The sequence below is a fragment of the Felis catus genome, chromosome X (genome assembly GCF_018350175.1).
Source record: "Felis catus isolate Fca126 chromosome X, F.catus_Fca126_mat1.0, whole genome shotgun sequence".
NCBI classification, from domain to species: Eukaryota; Metazoa; Chordata; class Mammalia; order Carnivora; family Felidae; genus Felis; species Felis catus.
In genome coordinates, this window is record NC_058386.1 from 11099709 (window position 1) to 11110003 (window position 10295).

At 39.4% G+C, this 10295-nt stretch overlaps 1 non-coding gene across 1 annotated transcript; it reads left to right on the forward strand.

Moving 5' to 3' along the window:
• The first annotated feature begins 4123 nt into the window (after positions 1-4123).
• On the forward strand, positions 4124-4230 carry LOC111558794. The gene has a single exon (XR_002739934.2). It is a non-coding gene; the product is annotated as a U6 spliceosomal RNA (small nuclear RNA).
• Positions 4231-10295: the final 6065 nt, after the last annotated feature.

The window sequence follows — 10295 nt, forward strand, 5'->3', positions numbered from 1 at the left end:
TTAAATTAAAATTTGAAGAAAAAAAAAGAGAGAATGTATCTTTATCCTGGCCATGCCACCTCCCCTCCTATTCCACCCCACCATTTCCTTGGCAGATGGTTTTGGCCTCTCACTAGAGAAGGGTCCAGGACACGGGCAAGTTTCCTGCTTATCCCACAGTAGCGGCCAGTCAGCACCTTGTGCTTGCACAGGCTGCTCTACCCTCCAACTCACACAGAACTTAGACAAGCCTGTAAGTGTATGTATGTGCATGTATAATATTTTCTCATATTCACTAGTAATCAAGGAAATGCAAATTAAAATCGGTTCATATTACTTATAATAAGAATATATTGATGCTAGGAGTATAAATTTGCACAAAAATTTAGAGATTAACTTGGCAATACCTAATGTTACGTCTGTCCTTTTACCCAGAAATTCTATGCATTAGGTCTATGTGTTAGGATTAACTCTCACACATACAGACAGAAATACAACACTACCATTGGAAGCAATTTTAGGATAGAAAAATTAGGAAGAATCCAAATGTTCATCATCAAGAAAGAGAATCTTTCCATTATTACTTATCTATCCAATAGAATAATATACAGCAATGAAAAAAGATCCACTGGCCCAGAGCTGCATGTATCTACATGGATGAAAATCCAAGTTTAATACTGAATAAGGAAAGCAAGTTTCATAAGGAGACAAACAGTATACCATTTATATGAAGTTTAAAACACTAAGTACTATTCAAAGATACATACAAAATAAAACTCCAAAGAAATTCTCCAAATCCTAAGCTGTGATTACCTTTAAAGAGCATTACTTTTTATCAGAGAGGTATCAGCAAGAAGCATTAATTCTTTTCATAATATATCATTTTTAAAAATTGGCTGAGATGTACAAATGTAGATGTTATAAATATATGTCAATAATTTTTTGTATGACTGAAATATTTCTATATAAATTAAAAATATATAAAATGAGGGGCACCTGGCTGGCTCATTCAGTAGAGCCTACGACTCTTGATCTTGGAGTTGTGAATTTGAGTCCCACACTGGGTGGGGAGATTATTTTACATATTACAATTATATAAAACATTGGTTACTACTAAGTCACAAAAACTCACACCAAAGCCAACATTCCCTTCAACGAATATCATCAAGATGACAATAGAGTTGTGTTTCCCCAAAATTCAATTACTTGCTAACCTCAGCTAATAGAAAACAAGCTGAATTTCAGGAAGTGGAAAGATGCACATATTCAGACACAAATGGGTACACACACACACACCCACACACACACGCATAGACGCTTACCTGCACACTTGTTAGTAGCCAAGGTAGAAACGTTCATGTATGAAAGGCATGTATATTATACTTTGAAAAATACCATAAGTATGCATTTTCATGGCTATAATAAGTGACAGGCAGCTTCACGAAAGAGGACAAAATAATACATTGTCCAGAAACAAACTGCAAAAGCTCAGGAGTACAGGGTGCTTTACTGTAGGACCAAATGCTTATGATAATAACATTATTATAGTAATTGCTTTTATTGTCAATAAATCCATTAATTTTCTGTCCATCCTATTATTCCCTTAACAGTACACTTCTAGAAGCTAAACCATCAATAACACACCCCGCTTTCTCATGCAGATGCATTGATTAGTCCTAAGGGGTCTAATAAAGAGGGGCACAGAGGGAATGCCACTCTGAACAGTGTATTTGATTTCATGTCCTTTCTGCCTATGTGAGCAGGGAGAAATGGCTAGAAGGCAAAGCCCACTGTCTTGGCGCTAGGACTATTTGTTCTGTTACTTTGGCGCCAGCTGAAGCCTTCCACTAACAGCTCTATTTTAGGATGTATCACTGACAAAACTGGTAGTTGTGAGTTTTTATTTGTATGTTTGAGCTTTATAAATAGCCCTCAAAAATGCCATACTAGTTGATTTATTTCATTAGTTAAAAGCCAGATATCAAAGGGAGAATCCCTGACGAGAGGTGGGAGTGGATGAGAGAGTAGTGCTGGTTTGAATTTTAATGAACACAGCCCATAGAATATAAGTTGATTTTATCCATTACTACTCGAAAAAGAAAACCCCAAAGGCATATATGTAAATTTTTGTCGTGTCTCTACAGTGTTTGGAAAGACCATTCATTCATTTATGGAGTAAGGGGTTAGACTTGCACAAATTAGTCATTTTTGGAGAAAGAGGTGAATGGGCCCAGTGGTGTTGTGCCTGAGGCCCAGCTAGAATCTGTCCCTTTTTGTAAGAAGGTGACCCCGGAGGAGCCTAAGCAATATGGTAGAGAAGACAGTCTTCCCTGGGGGTCAAATATGGTGCTACTTGGATGAGGTGCTGCTTGGCTGATGGACTGGTTACCACGTGCCTGTGGTAGACTTGGGCAGACATTGGACTTCTATAAATGTAATGCCTGCTCCACTCTGCAGATACTCCAGAAATTTCTGGAGTACTGATATTCCAGAAATTTGATACTCCAAAAATCTGTGATGCTCCAGAAATTTCTACCTGGTCCCCTATTTATTAATAGACCAAAACAAAAAGACCCTGCAAAAATGTGCATTATACACAAGGTAATTCAGGGATCTGCTTTAGGAAAATTAGTAAGTGGATGCAACCAAGGTTTCCCTACAATTACCTACTGACATGACCATCATTGGTAAATACAAAATAGTCAATATCCCAGATCTCAGTGTCAAATGTATCAGGGAACTCAGTTAAAACGAGGCTAAGCTTGATATCTGGACAGAGAGCCATTATCCCCTTGTGGAAATAGGGTATACAAATTCCAAGTCATTACAGCCAAGGTAAGGCAGTTTCCTGTTAAAAGATAGGAAGGGGGAAACATTGAATACTGCAGGGCTAAGAAAGCAGTCTCGATGTTTTTGTCCTTGACATTTACCCTTCCATTCTTTGCTCTTTTCATAGCTCTCATCTCAAGACAATTCCTCCATTGTCTCCCTTCTTTTTTCTATCATGGAAGAATGTGATCTCATAAAATAATTGAAAACAAGTGCTTTGGTGAATCACTTTGTGATGATGGCCATAAATTTCAAGAGGTATTTATCTTTGCAGGCTGACATTTAAATTTTAAGAGATATGTCACCATCCAAGAGAAGAAACACACCTACTACATTTATTGTATGTGCTGCTACAATATGGTACTGGTGAAGAGATTTCCTTTTCTTCCACAAAACATGGACCACACTATTGACCATATAAAGAGGCAAGTTAAAACTGTGTTACTAAAAGTTGAGTTTTCAGAATATCTCGAGTGTTCACTTCAAAAAGTACACATTCTTCTTTGACTGCTAAAACTTTGCAGTTTTTATGTATCAGTAATCTTACTGTTACATTTCCCTAAGACTTTTACTTTATTATCAACTTATCAGGCACCAGGCCAACTTGACATCAAAAGCCTTCTCACATGGTAAGGTGGTAATTCTGGGGGAAGATGAGGACAGGGTATGCGGAGACTCTCTGTACTCTCTTTGCAAGTGTTCTGCGAATCAAAAATCATTTCCAAACAGAATGCTTTCTTCTCTGTTGTTTTTGTTTCTAAAGCCTTCTCAGGTGAATTTCTTCACCTGTCGGTGTCTTACCATTGGACCGAATTTTCTATCTGAACTGTATTAGTTTCCTTTTTTTCATTCTTCCTTTCTGAGACAGTAGGTATGTGCCAGATTACAGTCAAATATGTGCACCTTTTATGTCAAAAATTCTGGTGAGAGGTTCTTTTTTTCCACTAAGAAGAGAAAGATGGCAACTCGTCCTTTTAAGCCTTGAGAGCATAGGACAGTGCTGCTTCTTGAGGTATGTGTGCAAAAAGCATTTCTCATCTTCCCTGCCCATTGAGCCACAAGCTCAAACTTCAGATGGTATCATCAGATAGAAATTGTTTTATTAAAAGTATGGATTTCTCCAAATCCTTTTATTTTTATCAGGGAAAAAACTGAAGCAGAAAGAGTACTCAAATAATTTAGGCATACGTGCAAATCAGGCATATACTTTCCAATCAGGTTTCCGTTTTGGAAATAGAATTACAGAAAGCAAAACTTAGCATAAATGCGTGACTTTCAGGTCTTCTTGAGATGCTATCCATAAACAGATAATGGGGTGCTCGCTTTGACAGCGCATATCCTAACATTGGAACGATACAGAGAAGATTAGCAAGGCCCCCGCACAAGGATGGAAGGCAGATTTGGGAAGTGTTTTATGTCCTTTAAAATTATACTCATTTCTTTGTTTTAATAAAGTTACCCTTGCATATAAAAAAAGCAGATACTGGGATGCAGATCCTCTCAGACCTTTGATATGCACAGTATCTGTTACTACTTGGGTGAAAAAAAAAAAAGACTTATATGAAAACAGGCCTGGAATTGACCTATCTTTCCTTCTTTTTTCCCTCTGCAATAGTCATCTTGTTAGACACATGTACCACTCATTTAGGGAAAGGGCCATTTTAGTATGGCTGCTGAAAGTTACATAATGTGCTCCTAGGAAGCACCAATATATTTGGAACCCTCTTTTTTAAAAATTATTTAAAGGGGCACCTGGGTGGCTCTGTTGACAGCACAGAGCCTGGAGCCTGCTTTGGATTCTGTGTCTCCCTCTCTCTCTGTCCCTCCCCGACTTGTGCTTTGTCTTTTTCTCTCTCTCAAAAATAAATAAACATTAAAAAATCATTTATTTATTTTTGACAGACAGAGCACACACACCAGCACACACAAGTGGGAGAGGGATAGAAAGAGAGAGGGAGACGGAGGATCCCAAGCAGGCTCTGCACTGACTGCAGATAGCCCGATGCGGGGCTTGAACCCACAAACTGTGGGATCATGACCTGAGCCAAAGTTGGATGTTTAACCAACTGAGCCACCCAGGTGCCCTGGAACCCTCTTTTATAAAGCTACACCTTGCACTGGGAATTGGAAGGCAGTCTATTTTCTCTTTGGCCAGAAGGCTCAACTAGCCCTTTCCAGGTAGTCTCCCCTTGGGTAATCTTCCTAGCAATACCTCAGCAAGAAGACAGTATATTCCTTTTTACTTTGGACAAGCTACAATTCGTGTTGCTAAGCAGACTGAAGATGGTCTTGTAAGGCTGTTCATAGTTGAGCTCTCTATTCTGGGTGCTCCTTCAGTAGCTTCTACTCGTGGGGTTACCTTAAGGTTTCTCTTCAACTTGAAAGGCTGTCAGGTTCTAGGTTTGTGGGATTTTTCTACCAACTTCTGATGTCTGGAGTGCGCGGGCTACACCCAGAGACAAGTAGATGACCTCTTTGAGACCTCTAATCACTTCTTGTTTGTCTTGATAGGCCAAAGTTATTGGCAGCTTAAGGTGGGGTGGACACGTGGAATCTCAAATCTCCCATTGTCACTGGGCAACTTATTGGGCCTTTTGTCATCTATAAAATAAAGGTCATAATTCTTACCTCATAGAGATTTTGTGAGAGTTTAACATGACTTTATATCTACATAGATATAGGTATATAAAACCCTCATCCAAGTGCTCCATATCTTCGTTGTTTTTTAAGTTTTTGCTTAAATTCCAGTTGATATATAGTGTAATATTAGTTTCAGGTGTACAATATGGTGATTCAACACTTGCATACATCACCCGGTGCTCATCACAAGTGCCTTCCTTGATCCCCATCATCTATTTCACCAATCCCCCCACCTACCTCTCTTCTAGTAACCATCAGTTTGTTCTCTACATTTCTTGGTTTGCCTCTCTCTCTTTTCTCCCTTTTGCTTGTTTGTTTTCTTTCTTAAATTCCACATATGAGTGAAATCATATGGTACTTGTCTTTCTCTGACTGACTTATTTTGCTTAGCATGATACTCTCTGGCTCCATCCACTCCTGGCAAATGGCAGGATTTCATTCTTTTTTAGGGCTGAGTAATATTCTATTATGTAGATATACCACATCTTCTTTATCCATCCATGGGTTGATAATTATAATCCATAATTTGGCTATTGTTGATAACGCTGCTATAAACATTGGGGGGCATGTATCCCTTTGAATTAGTGTTTTTGTACCCTGTGGGTAAATACCTAGTAGTGCAATTGCTGGATCATGGGTTAGTCCTATTTTTAACTTTTTGAGGAACCTCCATACTGTTTTCCAGAGTTGGTAGTGGTGGCTCCTCTTGGTCCCTTTAGAGGGCAGCCCCAAGTAGTATCCCTGAGGAGCAATCAAATTTGACCCATTGTGTGGCATATTTCTGCCCAGAAGTGTCACTTTTTAGCAATAAGTGGAAAGTCTTTCAGAGGGCCTAGTGGAACAAGACTGGATGATACTAGGAGGTGTTTGTCCAAAGCTGATACTCCATCTGCTGCGTCTTGAAGCCTAGTCCCACTGTGACCCAAGAGAGCCCACCAAGCAGGCAATGATAGTTGTTGCTTCCTCCGTAGTGTTGAACTTTGTACCAGAGAAACTAGGCAAAGATTCCTGGGCTGAGAGTCACAGAATTCGAACTGAATCACAGATATTCTCTCTTCACTCAAGCCCACAGTCCAAACTAATGACGCCATTTTGTTTTTGCATAAGCACATTCTCTATTACAGATTGTTTAGTCTCCTACGCTGTTCTGTTCAACCCTGTCTGCTCTTTCTTTCATTGCTACTTTCTTTAATTCTACTGACCTTTCAAACTTTAGCTTAAAACCCATCTGTTCCACCAAACCTCTCTAGATCACTCATTTCGGCCTGAGATATATCTCTTCTTTGAATTGCTGTTGGTATAGTCATGCATTAGCATGTGATTATCATCATCCTCTCAAAGAGCCATTTAAAAATGTCATTGTTATTTAATGAGAAACATGTGTCAGGTTTATTTTCTCAAAAAACATAGTGAACCTTTGAGAGAATACATTGTACTTTTTTTGTGTCTGCCATAATGCCCACAAAAAATATCTTAGTGGATAGGATATTTTCATTTGCATAATGGCTTCTTCAAATACCTGCAAACCATCAACTCTCAAAGATTTCTGCTACTGGAGAAGGTCAAGTGTATATGAATAATCCAACATGTGAATTATTAAAAAATCATTTATATTGAGTTTTACAAGATATCAGTGGCAGCTACATTCTTTCCCTAATAAATGATTTATAAAAAAATAATAATAACATCAACACTGACTAGGACATTATATGTTTCATAGCTTAGTTCAAACTAATAATGATCCATCCATATTCTCTGAGCACCTATAACAGAAGGGGAGAAGATGAAGCCCCATCAAGAAGTGGTTACAAGGAAAGACCAGAGATTCTAGTTTCCTTGGTATTGCACATGGTACTCACAAGCATATTGGTCTACACCCCTGCATTTGTCACATTTCACTTGTGTTTCCCACTGATAATAGTTGCTAAGTGATTGAGAGCAGCACCCAGTCTACACTCACATTCTGCTTCTCCCATTTCCTAGCTGTGTGATTCTGGACAACTTACTTAACCTCTCTGTACTTGAGGACACTCCTGAACAAAATAGGAATAAGAACAGTGCATATTTCATAGGGTTTCTTGTATAGGAAGGACCCAGATGATATATGTAAAATTCTTAGCACAATGTCTCAAATGTTAAAGAGAGAATGAGCAAGGGCAAGTACGCAAGACAGGAAGAGAGTCACCAGAAGTTTTATTTTCTTCCTTTATTCTCCTAGAATCCAAAGTGTAAAGAATACCAGAGAGGGAGGAGTAGCTAACTGTAAAGGTAACCCAAGCCACATTCTTCTCTTGGAAGAGAGTGATGGGAAATAAAAGCAGTGCAAAGCCAGTGCAAGAGCTACTCGTAAATGGGTACAAATTTTCCAAGGGTAAGCCATTCCTGCAGGGACGGGGCTGTTAGCTATTGGAGGCTATGTGTAAACAACATGGAGTGGTTCAACCAATAACAAATGCTTGACTTCCAGAGGTTTCCAGAGGGTGGACCTTGTGCCTAACTTGATTTATAGGCCAACTGATGATACCATCGAATTCCTGCTATGATGTTGGCCTGGTGACCCAAAGAACATTTAAGAGCTCAAGGTTTTGGATGGGAGATGGGACACAGGTGCAAACATAATTGCAGCTTGGAGTAGAAGGTATGTGAATAAGAAATGAACAAGAGTTCTAGCTATCATATAAAAAGTGCCAAATCAGGGCTGCAGAAAGAAAATATCATCACCACATGTTGGGCTCTGTGCTGACAATGAGCAGCCTCCTTGAGATTCTCTCCCCACCCTCTCTCTTTCTCTCTCTGCCCCTCCCCCACTCATGCATGCTCACTCTAAATTCAATAAATAAATATTAAAAAAAGGAAGATATCACCAAGGTCACTGAGAGAGAACTGCCTAGTGAAGGGGTGATTTAAGCCAAAGATTGAAGGTTGAGTAGAAGGTTAATTTATGCATGCCATAGCCATGTGTAATGATAAAAAACACTCTTGCCTCAAATAGGCCTAAGCTTAAAAGCCAGGTTTCAGGGGCACATGCACCCCAATGTTTATAGCAGCACTATCAACAATAGCCAAAGTATGGAAAGAGCCCAAATGTCCATCAATGGATGAATGGATAAAGAAGATGTGGTACATATACATAAATGGAATATTACTCAGCATTCAGAAAGAATGAAATCTTGCCATTTGCAACTACGTGGATGGAACTAGAGGGAAATTTGTCAGTCAGAGAAAGACAAATATCATATGACTCCGCTCATATGAGGACTTTAAGAGACAAAACAGATGAACATAAGGGAAGGGAAGCAAGAATAATATAAAAACAGGGAGGGGGACAAAACATAAGAGACTCTCAAATATGGAGAACAAACAGAGGGTTACGGGAGGGGCTGTGGGACAGAGGAAGGGCTAAATGGATAAGGGGCATTAAGGAATCTACTCCTGAAATCATTGTTGCGCTATATGCTAACTAACTTGGATGTAAATTTAAAAAATAAATAAATAAAAAAGCTAGGTTCCATTCTTCATGAGTGGCATTTACTAAATAACACATACTTTCAAGACTATTGTGGGAATATTTGTTAGAGTCTTAGAGTATTTTTTTTATGCTGCTGCTGCCTTACACACTGGTAGACACAGCTGTTCCACATTTCCTCTCTGAGTCTGCGTAGCAGTGGTAAACATCTGCAGGGGTTTCTGTGCTCACCTCTCTAGAAATACCATAATGAAAGGACACAGCCCCAATTCAGAGTATCCAGAAGCCCATGACAGAAGCAGTGGAACAAGCTGAAGCCAGCAGTGACAGCAAACTTCAAGGACAGTGTCAAGGTCCTTGGAAGGGCCGATCTATGCTGAACAATAAATCCAAGACACTTTGCCTTTATCTTCCCTTCCTCTTTCTCCATCAGTTCTTTTCCCCCTTCCTTCTCTTCAAGGTGCAATATGGACCTCAAGTGCTTTGCTCTTCCCATCAATGGATAAAGGCTGATCAAACTCCTTAACACTAAGGTTTAAGGCATTTATGAAGTCACTCTCCCCATAGATATAGGTGTTTAAAATATTTCAAGGGATGGGAAATGTTTAATTTAAAGCATGCATGTCTGAGAGTAGGAGTTTGGGCATTAGCAATCATTCAACAAATGAGGTTGAGAGTGGGGTGGTTATTAACAGAACTTACAGAATTCATTTGAAAAAAATTCATATGGAGAAAAGCATGGTGGAAGGAAAAGGCGCTTGCATTTAGAATTAGGGGAACTACCTTAAAATCTCAACTCTGGCACTTTTTAGTTATTGATCCTTGTCAAGTAATTTTGCTTCCCTGTTCTCATTTTCTCAAATGAGTAATGAGAGTGATAACCCTCACCTTATACAGGATGTTCCGAGGCTTAGACAAGCACTTCTCAAATTGAATGTGTCCACAAACCACTTGAGCATCTTGTTAAAATACAGATTCTGAGTCAGGAATTCTGGAAAGGGCCCAAGATTCTGCATTTCAAAAGAACTCTCAGATGGTGCCAATGCTGCTGATCCAAGGACCACATTTCGAGTAGCAAGAGGCTGTTGGATAATGTAATTAATGATAAAGTGGGCTTTCTTCCCAGATAGTTAGGTGAGAAGAGATCATTTCTCACCCTTGGCTTGCTACCAGTTACAAAAATAAAGTCAAGTTGAGGCTGGGGAAATGCAGAGAAGAAAAAATTGCCATCAGAGTTTGGGGAGGAAGCTACTGCTTCATCAGAAAGGTTGAAGATTGTAGTTTTTCATCTTGAAAGGAGCTGCTCAGAAATGGCCTGGCCGGAGCTACTGGAGGGGAGGTCAACAGTGGTGTGAGTTTTTCTCCTCTCCGAGCCAAGCAG